The sequence below is a fragment of the Balaenoptera borealis genome, assembly GCF_965194805.1.
Source record: "Balaenoptera borealis genome assembly, chromosome: 14".
NCBI classification, from domain to species: Eukaryota; Metazoa; Chordata; class Mammalia; order Artiodactyla; family Balaenopteridae; genus Balaenoptera; species Balaenoptera borealis.
In genome coordinates, this window is record NC_138875.1 from 78,493,890 (window position 1) to 78,510,135 (window position 16,246).

General features: G+C 44.3%; 2 long non-coding RNA genes across 2 annotated transcripts in view; one reads left to right on the forward strand and one right to left on the reverse strand.

Annotated features, from left to right (window-relative positions):
* Positions 1–16,246, reverse strand: part of LOC309611386 — a 426,717-nt gene that overhangs the window by 113,838 nt on the left and 296,633 nt on the right. The gene's annotated exons all lie outside the window — the stretch shown is intronic.
* LOC309611396 lies at positions 7,020–15,568 on the forward strand. The gene is made up of 2 exons (XR_014234508.1): positions 7,020–9,854; positions 15,250–15,568. It is a non-coding gene; the product is annotated as an uncharacterized lncRNA (long non-coding RNA).

The following is a 16,246-nucleotide window of genomic DNA, read 5'->3' on the forward strand; positions in this document are numbered from 1 at the left end:
ACAGCTTTGATTGATGATAACTCCTAAGTCTGTAACTCTAGCCCAGACCTATTTGAACTCCAGATGTGAATGGTGTATTAGGGTAGGTGAAGCTGTTATAACAAATAACCCCCAAATCTCTGTGGCTTAACACAGTAAAGGTTTATTTCTCATTCATGTCGCAGTCGAATGAGGGTCAGCAGGGTGAGCTCTGCTCCACACAGGCATTCAGGGATCCCGGCAGCTTGTGCCTCATCTTCTAGGACAGTGGTTCTCAAACAGGGACATTTGGCAGCATCTGGATATGGTTCTGCTTGTTTAAACTAGAGGCAGGGAAATCTGGCATCTCATTGGTAGAAGCCAGGGATGATAGTAAATACCCTACAGTATATGGGACAGTCCTCCGCATCAAAGTATTACCTGGTCCACGATATCATCGTTCAGAAAAGCTGTTCTAGGGCATCAGAGTCCTCTACTGGATCTTGAGCATCTGGCTCCTAGGTGCTCAAGGGAAGCAAAGGTGAGCAAAGGGAAGGCATGGAAGATTATGTGGGAGGTTTTAGAGGCCTGGCCTGGAAGGGACCCAGGTCATTCTTGCCCATATCCCACTGGACAAAACTCGTCACCCGATCCCACTTAACTACAGGGAGATTGGGGAATGTAGTCTAGCTGTACGTCCAGGAGAAAAACAAACTAGGGCTAGATGAACACATAGTGTGTCTCTGTGATAGGTGGCATAAACTAGGTATGTCCAACCCTGAGTGTATCACCTTCCCCGTCTCCTAAACCTCCCCATCCCTCTCTACATAATTCACCTCAGTTCCCATTACTTCCAGTCTGTCCCCCATTCAATCCCGTCTTCTTCCACACACAGTGACTTTGTCTCAAAGGAACTTCTTCCTGGAATACCCTCCCAGTCCCCAGATCACCCTAGACCAGCTATGGACTCTCTAAATAGCCCTCAGCACTCACTATCACATTGCCTTTTTCTTTTCCTTCATAGCACTTAGCACCACTATATATATATATATATAATATAATAAATATTATTTATTATATAATATATTATTATATATAATATATATTATATATAACATTATATAATAATTAATAAATATAATAAATGTTATATGTATTTATTTATAGAAATAAATATATATATATTATATATAATTAGATTGTATATAATATTGTCTCCTACACTAGATTGAACTCCAGAAGGATAGGGTGCTTGTTTGTCTTGTTCACTGCTATTCCTAACACCTAGCAAGAATGCCTGACATATGGTAGCACTCAATGTATACTTTTTGAATAAATAAATGAAGCTTCTCTATACTAAACAGCCATATTGGTCTTTGTAAATACAGATCTGGATATAGCCCTTCCCTATTCTAATCTCCTAATATAATTAGATCCAAACTCTTTAGCTCGCTATTTAAGGCCATTCACCATCTGGCCCTACCATACCCTCTCTCCCTCTTCTCATACACTCCCAGCCGTGTACCCTACACTTTGAGCACCCTTCACTTCAGCTCACAAGTCTCTGACTATAACACGTTTACCATGTTTTATTTATTTATTTATTTTATTCTCAGCTTTATACTTTTGCATGTGCTATTTCCATTGCTTGGAATATTTTATCTTCTTCCACTTGGCAAACTCCTATTCATCCCTCAGTACCCTGTTCCATGTCACTTCCTCTGAGAAACCTTTTCTGATGACTTAGGCAGTCACTCCCTCCCTCCTCTTCATTCCTTACGTGCTTTGAGAAATAAATGGTCATTATTTTCTCTGTGGTTGCTTCCTCCCCCATCAGACTATGTGTTCTTCCAAAAAAAGAAGAATGTTTTACTTGATTATGTGGCTGCCTCCCACCCCAGTGCCAGGCAGAGTTCTGGGCCCTGAACAGGTGTTCAGGACACGTGTAAGGAAATAGAAGATGGATAGATGGGCCAATCTCCCCAGATTCTCCAGGCATTTTCTTAAAAGAACCAAAAATCAACCTGATGATGATATCCCTCTTGGAGTCACAGCCACTTTATCTGTAGAGCCAACGGGTGCTCAGAAATGTTTGCAGTTGGATCCAAATCGCCCAGATTGAGTGCAAATGGCAATCAATCGCTGGAAGCAAAATGAGCACGAGTGCCAGGAAACAGGGAGGGCAAGAAGCAGCCCAACCCCGCCCTGCCAACTGATGCTACTCATGGTAATCAGCAAAGGGGCTGGCCCCTGCCTCCCGGCTTGGGAATACCAGAAACTTCCCAGATGCCTAACTCCTGTTTACCCTTCAGATCTCAGCCTTTCCAGACCTCCAAGACTGTATTAGAGTCCCCAGGGCTCTGTAATGCCCCTTCTTGGAGGAATCGCCCTATGAGTCTGTCTGGCCCATCAGAGTGTGGGTCCTCACGGGGCAGACCCAAATCTGCATCATTCTTTGCCACATCCCCCGTCTTTCTATAGACCCCGGCTCAGTGTCCAGGTATCAGTCAGGGTCCAATTGTGGGAACAGAAGGTACTCTGGGTATTTGAAATCAAGAGATTTTAACGCAGAGAATCGGTTACCCAAAGGATGGAAAATCTGAGAAACCAAAGGGGATGGTGAGGAAAGCAGAGATTACTAACAGCTGGGGGTTACCGACACCCCTAGGCTAGAGGACAGAAAGAAGAGGTGATATGACTGCAACCCAGGCTTGGGGTCTCCTGGTGGAAGGTGGAACCACGGCGAGCCTTGTAGAGGGAGCTAAAGACAAAGAGAAGATGTAGTTTCTGCTGGAGTTGTTGCCTGACTGAAAAATGAGGGGAAAGAAATATCTTGGCCTCTCCCTTTCCACCCTCTGATATGTCATGAGTCCCACCGGTGGAAACAAAAATGATAGGAAAGCTGCAAAGTACAGCTTGCAGGGCCAAGCCCCTGAGACACAGAGCAGAGCAAGGGAAGAGGAAGGAATGGCTCTGACAGCAGATGGGTCCTGGTCCAACCTTGAAGGAGACCTGAATCACCTTCCGTCTTGGACTCTGTATTAGTCAGGGTGAGCTAGGTTATGCCACAGCAACAAAAATGCCTCTCATCTCAGTGGCCTATAACAACAAAAAGCTGAGCACCGGTAATTAAATGCTTCCACTTGGAAGTCACATCTGTCACTTTCTCACATTTCACTGGAGGGGGAGGGAAGGGAGCCAAGGGACGGACATCTTGTCATTTTTTTTCTTTTCTTTTTTTTCTTTGAATAAATGTCATTTTTTGAGGCAAAAAAAAAAAAAAAGCAAGTCATAGGCTCATAATTAATTTCAGGTGGGCGGCAAAGTGTAACCCCCTCATATGCTCTAAAGAAGAGACCTGGAAATATAGGTGGGCACCAATAATGTCTACCACTGCTATCTTACCTGGCCCCTACCCGATTTTGGAGTGTCTGCCAGTTCAGGTAACAACCAAAATCACCCTCCACACACGCACACACAAACACACATTTCCAACTGCCCCCTTAGGAACCTACTAATAAGATGCTATAAAATAATATTTATTTACAGTCAAAGATGATCATAATACACCAATTCAGAAAACAGCAAGTCATAGACACTTAGCAGCTTAACACAGTGACAGTTTATTATGTCACAGTTTCTGGGAGTCAGGAATTTGAGAGTGGCTCAGCTGGTCAGTTCTGGTTCAGAATGTCTCATGAAGTCACAGTCAGATATTTTGGGGATTGCAAGGGCATCGGAAGCCTTCACTGGGGCTGGAGCATCTGCTCCAAGGTGACTCAGTCACATGGCTGGTAAGTTGGTATATAGACTACAATGCCATTTTTTTGTAAAAAGAAAAACGGTATGGATATTATATTATGTTATATATTTTTATAATGGTAGCCAACCACCAACATAGCCCCTAATATCCTTGCCTCATCACCCTTGAGTAGTTTTCTCTCATGTTGCATCAGGGTTGGTCTGTATGACCCATAGAATATGGCAGAAGTGATAAAGTATGACTTTGGGACTATGTCAAAAATGTCATTCCCATTTCTGCTTTGCTCCTCCTTGGATCACTCACTTTGGGGAGAAGCCAGCTGCCATACTGTGAGGACATTCGAGCAGCCTATGAAAACAAAGTTTCACCTGGTCTCCCACCAACAGCTGGCACCAAGGTGCCACCCATATGAGTGCGCCATCTTGGTAGCAGACCATCCAGCCCCAGTCAAGCCTTCAGATGAGACTTGCAGCTCCAGACAACATCTGGCTGCAACTTCAAGAGAGATCCTGACCCACAACTGCCCACATAAGCTGTTCTCAAATTCTTGACCCACAGAAACTGTGAGATAATAGATTTGTATTGCTTAAGCTGCAAGGATTTTGGATAATTTTTGGGATTCTTATTTAGTCATATATGGGAATATATGTGTATATATATTTAGAGAAAATTTTTAGAAGGATAAGATTATAGGATGGGGTATTTATTTTCTCCTGAGTGCTTATGCAGTTTCTCATTTTTCTACGGTGAACACATTACTTGGAATAGAAGAGAAGGCAAGAAGGAAGAAGAAGGGGAGAAGGAGAAGTAGCAGCAGCTGTTGGGTGATGGGGCGACTGTTATAGCTGCTTCAAACACTGCAATAAATCTAGACTGTGCCAGAGAATTAGCATAGCAGCTGCCAGTGTAGGTAACTTGTTAAGGAAGATGGCTGAGCCAAAGGAAGAACCACCAGTGTCCATCTTGGGCTTTTCCATACATTTAGCTCTGCTCTGAGCTGCTCAGAGGATGTGTTTGGAAGGTACATGGCTGGAGACTGGCCGCCGGGAAGGGGCGGGGGTGTTGCATTTGGAAAACCTCAAGGTTTCTGAGCTGGCAAGATATGTCAGCAAAAAGCCCTCGCCTGTCTAGACAAAAGTTTGATTTTGAATCAAAAAAGGGAACGTTTGCAAGTAGGAAAGCAGTTTAAGCATTTTTTTTCTCCTTTGAAAATAACCATGAATTTTTAACCATCAACCCTAAAGAGAGACAGTGAGACTCCAACTGTGACACCAGGGATTTTAGTATTGCCCACTCCCCTGGATGGATTGTGAGATGGGGCCATTTCGGAGACTGGACATTGACTCCTGGAGCTGAAGAGAGAGGTTTAACAAGGCCCCAGGGCATCCAGGAGAAGAGACAGGTTTCCATTGCGAACATCTGAGGCTCGGGAATCAGCGTTTCTCAAGCAGCCTGAGAAAATGATCAATTTGGCTGCTGACAAGAGGGAAATCAGTGTGCTAGGTTTTGCTGACCTTGGGGGAAGAAATCCACGTTGGTTCACCTGGCCCGGATAGTAAGGGCTCCTGTGGGCTGCTGTCTGAAACCACAGTTCAAGCTCAGTCTGAGGGTTAGAGAGAAGGTCTGCTCGGAAGGGATTCCTCCTGAACATGCCTTTGCCCCATAGACTTGACTCAGCTTTGGGCAGAGAAGTTGGGCATTTGAGGCCAAGCCAGGGGGTTGTAAGTGACAGAAATTGGATGGAGGTTTTTTTAGGCAGTGTATATTATAAAGGACTAAGGAAGTCTTAAGGAAACTTAAGATTGGAATGCAGCTGAACTTGTGGAAGGGGTAGAACAGGAAAAGAGGCCCTCAGGGACCCAGGGGTCCCTTTTCTTTACTCCTTGTCTCCGTCTCTCTCTACAGGCTGGCTTCATTCCTCTCCCTTTAACTGGAAACAGATTCCAGATGCTTCTACTGCATCTTGGGCCACACCACAGCACTCAGGGGAGCATGTCATTGGTTCAACCACTAGAAGAGAAGGAGGCAACATGCATGTGAGTGTGTGTGTGTGTGTGTGTGTGTGTGTGTGTGTGTATGCGTGCCTTTTAATTCCTCTCTCTCAACTCCAAATTATCAGGGAAGGAGCTCTGATTGGCACATCTTGGGTAAGGTAACCACCTCGGTCTAAACAGGATGACCAATGAGTACAGACTTACCATAAATACCCTACAGGCATAAAAAAACCATCAGGACCCTTAGCCAGGAGTGAGGGAATCATGATAAGCTGGGAATACATTCCACAAGGATTCAGCTACTCTATAAAAGGGACTCATGCCCTAGTATGGAGGGCTCTGAATGATCATTCTCACTCCAAATATTTGTGAATCTGAATCTACGTGCCTTTCTTTGATGCCTCTCCCTAGTATTTCTCATGGCACAAGATTTATTTTTATTTTCTGTACATCTTTTATTCCTAAGCCTTATTCTGAGCAATAATACCAACGAAATCACAAGTTTAACGTGGTAAGAGGCAAAATTAGGCAGAGGTCTAGAGTCAGACAGACTGGGTTTGAATGCCTGCTCTGCCACATTGTAGCTGTGTGACTTTGGGCAAGTTGTTTAACCTCTCTGTACTTATGTTTCTTTAATTGTCTAATAGTTTAACTGGTGTAATAGTAGTAGTTGTGTCATAGAGATGCTTCAAGAATTAAACTCAGATATACTTACTACAGTGCCTGGCACAAGATAACTTTTAGCTACTAAGTGCTAGCGTTGTAATCATTATCATTGTGTGTTTACTATACGCTTTATCATATAAATAAAATAAATGTAAACACTCAGGAAATTTACAAATGACCATCTACGTGGTATACCTGGTAAGAAAATGATTCCTAACATAAATTCTCCCTAGTAGTGTTCTCCACTGCTTAACAATAAAACTTTGTATAGGGGCTTCCCTGGTGGCGCAGTGGTTGAGAATCTGCCTGCCAATGCAGGGGACACGGGTTCGAGCCCTGGTCTGGGAAGATCCCACATGCCGCGGAGCAACTAGGCCCGTGAGCCACAATTACTGAGCCTGCGCGTCTGGAGCCTGTGCTCCGCAACAAGAGAGGCCACGATAGTGAGAGGCCCGCGCACCGCGATGAAGAGTGGCCCCCACTTGCCACAACTAGAGAAAGCCCTCACACAGAAACGAAGACCCAACACAGCCATAAATAAATAAATAAATAAAATTAAAAAAAAAAAAAAGTTAAGGATGTACCTCACATATCTTAAAAAAAAAAGAAAAAACAACAACAACAACAACAACAAACTTTGTATAAAGCAAAGGATCAAGGTCTCTAAATGAGGACGTGATGGAACAAAAGGATAAGATAAGAAGTAGATGGCATAACAGAAGGGCATTGCAGGGTCACATGGGAAGGCAGTAAGGGTCATATCAAGGGCACAGGCTTAGGAATAAGACCAACTTAAAATCAACAAATGTTGGTGAGGATGTGGAGAAAAGACCACCCTTGTACACCGTTGGTGGGAATGTAAATTGGTGCAGCCACTGTGGAGAACAGTATGGAGGTTCTTTAAAAAATTAAAATAGTGCTACCATATGACCCAGCAATTCCACTCCTGAGTATATATCCGAAAAAAACAAAAACACTTATTCAAAAAGATGCATGCACCCCAATGTTCATAGTAGCATTATTTACAATTGCCAAGATACGGAAGCAAACTAAGTGTCCATCAACAGATGAATGGATAAAAAAGATGTGGTATATATGTTACCAACCAGGGGTTTTGTTCTCCTTGATCAATAGAAATTGATCAGAGGCCAGACAAGAAATTCAGGCAAGGCTTTATTGGGGCCCCCGCTATAGCAGGGGGGGAGCGAGAACAAACGACATGTTCCCTTGCTTCCCCGCTCCCCCTCCCCGAGGCGGGGTGAGCTTGTTTCTTTTTTTTTTTTTAAATAAATTTATTTATTTTATTTATTTATTTTTGGCTGCGTTGGGCCTTCATTGCAGCTTTGCGGTGTGCAGGCTTCTCATTGCAGTGGCTTCTCTTGTTGCGGAGCATGGGTTCTAGGCGCGCGGGCTTCAGTAGTTGTAGCTCTCAGTTTCCAGAGCGCAGGCTCAGTAGCTGTGGCGCACGGGCTTAGTTGCTCCGCGGCATGTGGGATCTTCCCGGACCAGGGCTCGAACCCGTGTCCCCTGTATTGGCAGATGGATTCTTAACCACTGCGCCACCAGGGAAGTCCCGAGCTTGTTCCTTATATGGGGTGAAGGTAGGGGTGTGTCCAGGGGTCGGGACACAGTGGTGGCTTAGGTGTTTTGCCCACCCCTTAGGTGGTGCTGTGTGCAGGGGGCATGCTCAGTGCCCTGCTTTCGCTCCCGACCCCCTGCTTTTGCTCCAGGCTCTTCAAAAGTGGCAGTTGGGTTTTGTGGTCTCTGTGTATCTTTTGTCCAGAATTTGCCCCAACTGTGCATGCAAGCAGTTATTTTTGGTCCTGTACAGTTTCTTTGTATTTTGTTGCTCAAGGAGAGGTGTGTCCAGGTGCAAGAATTGCAGCAGAGGGGCCCAGGTCCCAGCCTGTCTCATATATACATACAGTGGAATAGTACTCAGCCGTAAGAAAATAACAAAATGGTGCCATTTTCAGCAACATGGATGGACTTGGAGGGCATTATGCTAAGTGAAATAAGTCAGACAGAGAAGGAAAAATACTGTATGATATCACTTATATGTGGAATCTAAAAAATACTACAAACTAGTGAATATAACAAAAAAGAAGCAGACTCACAGATACAGAGAACAACTAGTGGTTACCAGTGGGGAGGGAGGGGAGAGAGAATGTAGGTGGGGGAGTGGGAGGTACGAACTATTGGGTGTAAGGGAGGCTGCAAGGATGTATTTTACAATACCAGGAATATAGCCAATATTTTGTAATAAATGTGAAGGAACTGTAACCTTTAAAAATTGTATAAAAATTTTTTTAAAATAAATACAATGAAGGCAAAAATTAGTTAATAAATAAAATCAAATAAAGCAAAAGCACACGTCCATAAAATCATTTTGAACAAGTAATTCAGCCCTTCTATATCGTAGTTTTCTCAACTGTAACGTGGGGATTTTTATAATGCTTCTCTGTTGTTTGTCAATATCCACTCACCCTTCTGGAAAGCAGTACTCTGAATTTAGTTGGGAAACATCCCTTTCCGATTCTCACCCACGTGGTTTGGGTGGGGTGGGCCTTCTCCACACCTTGGCTACAAGAATAGGCCCTGATTAGACTAAACTGATTGTCACAGTGATCGAGTTGGTGATGACACATCACCTTCTCTCTGAAAGACAATGAGATATAATGAGACTTTTGCCGATGCTTCTGGGAAAGAGACTCTTGCTTTGCCTCTCTGGGGTTCAAAGCTGGGAGGAAGTAAAGATTGGAGTGGTTACAGCCATCTTGTGACCTTGAAAGAGACCCTGTATGAGAAAAGTGCCAACACAGGGGAGGTGGAATCAGCGAGGCCCAACAAGTGGGTCCTGGACCCAGGCATTCCCGAAGCTGGTTACCCCAGGACTATTCAATTCCAGAAGCCAATAATAATGATCATTTGCAACTACGCCTTTTTGGCACAAGGCGACCACAGTTGGGTTCTCCAGCCTCACAACCAGAACAGTCCTAACTGCTGCTCTGATGTGCAGGATTAAATGAGATGGTAAGGCTCAGAAAATACTTAACACAGAGTAAGGCTCGTACACACAGAGTTATTATATTTTCAATGTGACTGGGGGGAAATCTTTCATGGAGTGCCATACAAAATGGCATGCCAGCCAGATCCTAAAGCCTCCCCTCCCTTCTAAAACCAGCATTTTTCAGCCTGCCTAAGAGTCACACAGACAGCAGCACACCAGCCGGGTGCCCTGCTAAGCTAATTAGCCCAGCGACACAGGCGTTACGTGGACTTGCCGGAGATGATGTTTTGCAAATTTGGGGTGAAATATTTAATTAATCAAAGCTGCTCAGCCAGTCGTCACACCGAGTCAGTGTGCGCTTGGGCGAGGGCTGGGCCTCCGTGGAAGGATGCCCGGGCGGACTTCTCCTCAGCCTTCCATCGCCTTCACCACGGAAACCGACTGAACGGCATCGGCCACGCTGGTGAGTTTAGAGCACTTGCTCCTGGCACCTGACATTTCACAGCTCCAGGGTGTCTAGGGTGCCCAGGGTCAGGTCGCCATGTGTCCCCGGCGTCTCTACAGCACCGTGCCAGAGCAGCTGAGATTACACGGTTTGAGGAGTAGACATTCCCACTGGGGGACCAGGTCAGGGGAGAGGAGACCAATGCTTTACATATGTGAGTGTGCATGCGTGCGTGTGCATGCGTGAGTGTGCATGTGTGAGCGTGCATGCGTGCGTGTGCATGCGTGCGTGCGTGTGTGTTTGGTAGTTTATCCATAAAATATTTCAGGAGAGACACTCATTGCCTCCAAGGAGAAAACTAGGGGCAGAGAATCCCGAAATACTTTTTTTCTGTTTCCAACATATTAAGTGACAAAGCCAGTTACAAAAATGCATGTCAAATATTTTGATAAAAATGTATATCAAAAATAACAATATAATATTTTACATAAAATTATACCCATGCCATACATATTTTTAACCACAATAATGTATATTTTAAAATGTAGTTTATTTCTGATATTATGCATTTTTAAGTAGGTAACATACTTGCATGTTCCAACATTTTTAAAAATAATAAAAATAATTACAAGTACAGCTATACAACTTAATGTGTTTTTACACACGTACACATTTTTTCCGTCCTCACAACAACCCTATGAGCTACATACTGTTATCCCATCCATTTTACTGATGAAGGAACAGAGACACAGAGAGGTTAAGTTATGTGCCCACAGACACACAGCCAGTGAGCAGCAAACTGGAGCAACGTGCCTTGGAATCTGAGCACTTAAGCTCTAGGCGGGGCTGCGTCTCACTGCCTCTGGGTCCTGTTTCAGTGTTCAGATTATAAAAGTATATGCTCACTGGGGAAAAAAACTCAGAAAATACAAAAGAAAGGAAAAGGGATCACCTGAAATTGCACCACCTTAAGGTATTTTGTTATATATTTCTCCAGCCCCATTCTGTATGTATTTATGATTTTACGTAAAAAATGGGATAGTATTTGACATACACTTTTGTAACCTGCTTTGTTATTTACTGGAAATATACTGGAAATATAAAAAAGTATTCAGGTATATACATATTGAATACTACCTAACTAACACACACAAACACACACACACTCTATATGTATTTTTTTCCGGATTTACATAAATGGTAACCTATGCCTTGTTTTTTCTTTTTCTTTCCTTTTCTTCTCTTTCTTCCTTCCTTCTTTCCTTCCTTCCTTCCTTCCTCCTTCCTTCCTTCCTCCCTTCCTCCCTTCCTCCCTTCCTTTCTTTCTTTCTTTTCTTTCTTTCTTTCTTTCTTCCTTTCTTCCTTTCTTCCTTTCTTCCTTTCTTCCTTTCTTCCTTTCCTTCCTCTCTGTCTCTCTGTCTCTCTCTCTCTCTTTGTTCTACTTATTTTTTCTGCAGCTCACTCCTTATTCATATGGGCAGAGCTTCTCATTCTTTTATAAAACAGCATTGTGTTCCATTGTTTGCTTGTACTCTAATTTATTTTACTAGTCCATACTGGTAAATATTAAGGTTAAATCAAATCTTCACAGAGGAGGTGACATTTGAACTGAGACCTAAAATAAGGCAGAGAGGTGAAGGTCAGGAGAGGAGGGAAAGAAAACAGAGTCAAGATGTAGGAAAGAGCACATGCAAAGGTCCTGAGGCCCATGAAGTAGAGAGAAGTTGTGTGTGGCAGTGGCCCAGAACAAAGCAGGGATACCAGACAGTGTCTGAGGTGGGCAGCAGAGAACAGACCCTGTTGGGCATTGCTAGTTCTGGTGAAAAGTCCCATCTCCATCCTAAGAGCAATGGACACCACTGACAGGCATGCATTTCTGGAAGCTAAATAGAAAAGTCCCACTTCCCCTCCTCTAAGAAGCCCCACCCAGGCCTGAGCTCCCCCACCCCCAATGGTGTGGATTGAATCGGCCAGGAGTCTTGACCCCATGCTCTGTCCCAGGTGGCCTGTCCACTTTCTCCCAGTTAGCCAGAGTCAGAACTCAAGGAACTTCCTCCATCCTGCCCAGGCCCCCTCATTCTGCCCCAGGGCAAGTGTTCTCTGCAGTGTATTGGGAATTTTTGTCATCTCCCACCCAGGAGTGGGTATATAAAGATACAGGGGAGGTGTTAAGCCTTCAGTAATTATCACCTCTGGGGTGGGAGGAGGGAGTCCAGATGGGGTCAAGTGGAGAGTGAGTTTATTTCCCTCCAAATACCCCTGAATTCCATGTTCTCCTTAAGTCCTAAGGCCTAGGCTCAGGGATGTGTGTATATATCCCTCCGTCAGAAGCAAGGGGAATTGGTGCCATTGCTGCCTGATTTCTCAAACAGAGGGGTTCCTGTGGAACCCACAGAAGCAAGTCCGCTTGGGCTAGAATTAGGCTGGGTATGATGGCAATCTCCTCACAATCTAACGACAATTTTCATTTGATTGGACCAGAAAGCCTCCCACTACCACCACTTTTCTGTAAATCAAGAATGCTTTCTCCCAAGCCTCACTTCCAGAATGAGGCATGTTCATGTTTTGATTACGATGTTCCCATTTTATGAGCCTCAGAGTTCCCCTGAAATGCCAAAAAAAGGGCTGAGAGGGAGACAGAAGTGGATCCCAGATTTCAGAAGTATTCTAAGACCTCATGAACCCTATGGGGTCAGAAGGAATTGATATTCTGAACCCAAGCCACATCTCTGAAAAATCTTCTCTTCTAGTCCTTGAATCTCTTTTGCTAAGATGCCAGTAACAAATGTGTAACTGGTCTACCCACCATCCTCCTGGCATTTCCAATTGATTCCATACCTTTGCCAGGGTGATGGGTTTTTTTCATATAGTCATAATTATCATTGTGGCTGTATGTTTTAGGTTCTTTAAGTGTATCAATTTATTCAATTCTCTCAATAGTTCTATGAAGTAAACCCTATTGTTATTTCCATTTTACAGATGAGAAAATAGACTGATGGAAGAAATTGGGCAGGTTAAACAGCTAATTAGTGGCAGTGCTGGAATTTGAACCTAGGTGGTCTCACCCTACAGCTGCTCTGTCTAATATGGCAGCCACTAGCCACATGTGGCTATTACACATTTGAAATACAGCAAGTCCTCATGGAGATGTGCCATGAGTAAAATACACACTGGATTTTGAAGGCTCAGTATGAAAAAGAGAATGTAAAATTTCTCATTCATTTATTTTATGTTGCTTGCATGTTAACATGAGAATACTTTGGACATACTGGGTTCCATAAAAATATATCATCAACATTAATTCATCCTGTTTCTTATTTTTTTTAAAATGTGGCCATTAGAAATTTTAAAATCACATGCACGACTCATGCTTTATTTCTACTAGACTCTAGTGCTGGGCTAGAGTCTTAATCATCAAGCTGCACTGTCTCTCAATGCAAAACATAGCACCCCTCTACCCCTCAGGGCTCAACCATTTCTTTTCCCCTAAAACCAGATGATGACTTGGCCTGCACACCATCTCATTCTCTAGTTCCTGCCTCTCTCCATCTACACCTCCCACTGCCCTTCTCACTGGAGAGGTGTCCCCACCCCAGACTCACCACCCTTGCACTCACTGTCCTGAGCCACTGACCAGGGAGGCCAATGTGCCTCGTTCTCTCTTTCTGCTCTTCTTGTGCATGCTGTTCCTTGACCCAGAACACTGTTCCCCGCCTTCCTTGATTAACTCCCACTTACTCCATTTCTTCAGGGTTGCTTCCTCTGTCCCCCAAGTTTCCCCATAAATACTGTCATGGCATCCTGAGCCTTTCCTTCATGGCACAATCACCGTTTATGATTACATATATGTGGGATTTTATGATTACTGGCTTTATCCATTAGAATTCAATCAGGAGTCAAACATCACACCAGTTATTTTAACAGAGAGAATTTAATATAAAGAATTGCCAACCGGGTTAACTGGAAAGAGGGACACTAACTTATCTCGGGGGTACCAACTGCAAGGAGATGCTACCACCTCCAGGACTGGCAAATAAAGGGAAAATGTTGGAATTATTAAAACTTAGAAGCTTAGAAGAGACGCCCCACGGAACTGACACTTGGCTGGTGAATCTAAGCTCAGAGAAGGGTCCCTGTGGGGCTGGATCCCTGACCTCTGAGGAAGAGCACTGTCGGTTGGTGTTCTTAAGAGGGATGTGACGAAGCTGGGTCTGCATCCACTGGAAAAAGTGCAAACGGGATCCAGCTGTTGTTACAAGAAGGCCTCATCCCTGCGGGGGGGGGGGGGGGGGGCGGGGCGCAGTACTGGGTGATTCGCACAGGAGCTGCCAGCGGACAGAAAGGAGCAAGTCCCCTCGCCTTCTCCAGACTCCCTCCATTGCTCCCCGCTGGCAGAGCCCAAGAGAGGGCCAGGCAAGGCAGAAACGAGGTCTACAGAGTCCCAGCCTCGAGATCCCAGCGCAGGGTATAGAAGGGGGGTGCGGAGCTGAGAGGTAGGCATAACTGGAATGATGGCTGACTTCCTCACCAGCTTGTAACCTCCATGAGAGCAGGGACTGGGCTGAACCATTCTTCTCCCTGCATCTAGAACACAGCGAGTGGAACGTGGGAATCAGGAACAAAGACCTTCGCCTTGGAACTGGGGGCATACGGGAAGTCACTTCCCAGTCCCAAGGCCCATCAAGGGCTTGCTTTGGGGATAGTTTAAGGACGGCTGAAGAAGAGCAAGGAGTTACAGATTCTGTCATTGGCTTAAACATCATAGCCCACAGCTTTCTTATCTATGGTGATGTACATGCCCAACTACATTGACTGTGTTCCCTAAACCTCGGCTAGGGTCATGGGTCTGACTGAGAAGAGGACAGACTACTTTAAATCAAGACTTGATCAGGAATGTGGAGAAGCGTGGGTGCCAGGGCTCATGGTCCATCGTGCCCAATGACATGCACATCTTAGGTGGCCAATAAATACTTGTTGAATAATAAATAGATGGAGGAATGGGTGAATCTATGTGCAGGAATGGATTCATCTAGAGACACTCCAGCCTATTCACAAAATAACAGGACTCCACGTGTAGAGAAAACCTTGGACTGGGTTGAAAGAAATAATGGAGCTCAGCTTCAAGGACTCACGGTAACAGTTTACAGATTGGGAAACTGATCCTCAGATCCCTGGGATTCGTTGGGAAATTCAGCAAGTGGGAGCTCTCATCTTTAGTATCAATATTATTATTTTTCAAATAAACTCTTCATGCCTATTAAGACTATAAAAGTGAGACTTTTAATAATGTAAATATTTAATTCACTGTTGCCCAGTTCAATAAATAATGTAAGAATCATTTATTTTTAACTTCAAATGTTCAAAATTATGCTCATTGATTTTTAACTCGCTCTTTGCTTGTTTTTAAAAATAGATTATGGGGCTTCCCTGGTGGCGCAGTGGTTAGGAATCTGCCTGCCAATGCAGGGGACACGGGTTCGAGCCCTGGTCTGGGAAGATCCCACATGCCGCGGAGCAACTAAGCCCGTGAGCCACAACTACTGAGCCTGCACGTCTGGAGCTTGTGCTCCGCAACAAGAGAGGCCGTGACAGTGAGAGGCCCGTGCACCGCGATGAAGAGTGGCCCCCGCTCGCCGCAACTGGAGAAAGCCCTCGCACAGAAACAAAGACCCAACACAGCCAAAAATAAATAAATAAATTAATTAATTAAAAATAAAAATAAAAATAAATTATGTGTCAGAGTGCACATATATATACTTTTGCCATCAGCGGCTCATGATAAGTGACAGTTAAGAAATTACAAATAATCAAGGTTGGGTCTGGAGCTGCTCGTATTAATCCCAGGAATTTGGGGGTGAGTTTTACTTCTCTTCTCACTGGCTCTCTCATGTGGGTGAACCACAGTTAGATTTATCCCGGCAACTCAGAATGTTTGTTACGTGTCCCTAGCAAGTTGGTGACCTCGGACAAACCATGTAACCTCTCAGGGCCTCAGTTTCCCAATTTGTAAACTATTAGCCATCTCCAATGTTTCTTCCAGCCATAAACAACCATTCGAATAATCAGAATCCTCAGCCCCTGATTTATATCAATTAATGGAATCTCACTGTATTCCATAGGTCTTTCTTACTCCTAATGGTGGGGACAAAGTGATTTCAGAGGCTCAGAAATAAGATGTGGGCAGCCTACATGCGCTAATAACAACAGAATTGGACTCACACACAAAGGAAATGAGATTCCAAGAAATGCCCCCATTTATGAAAGGGCAGAAGGAAAAAAGGGAGAAACTTTTCATACTGCTGAGGTTTAAACACTTGAGAACATTACCCAGGCATCGGATATCTCGGGAACCAAGGGAGCTGGCGTCCCACTAGGTTAAAACACATATGGAAAATGTTAAACAGGGAGGC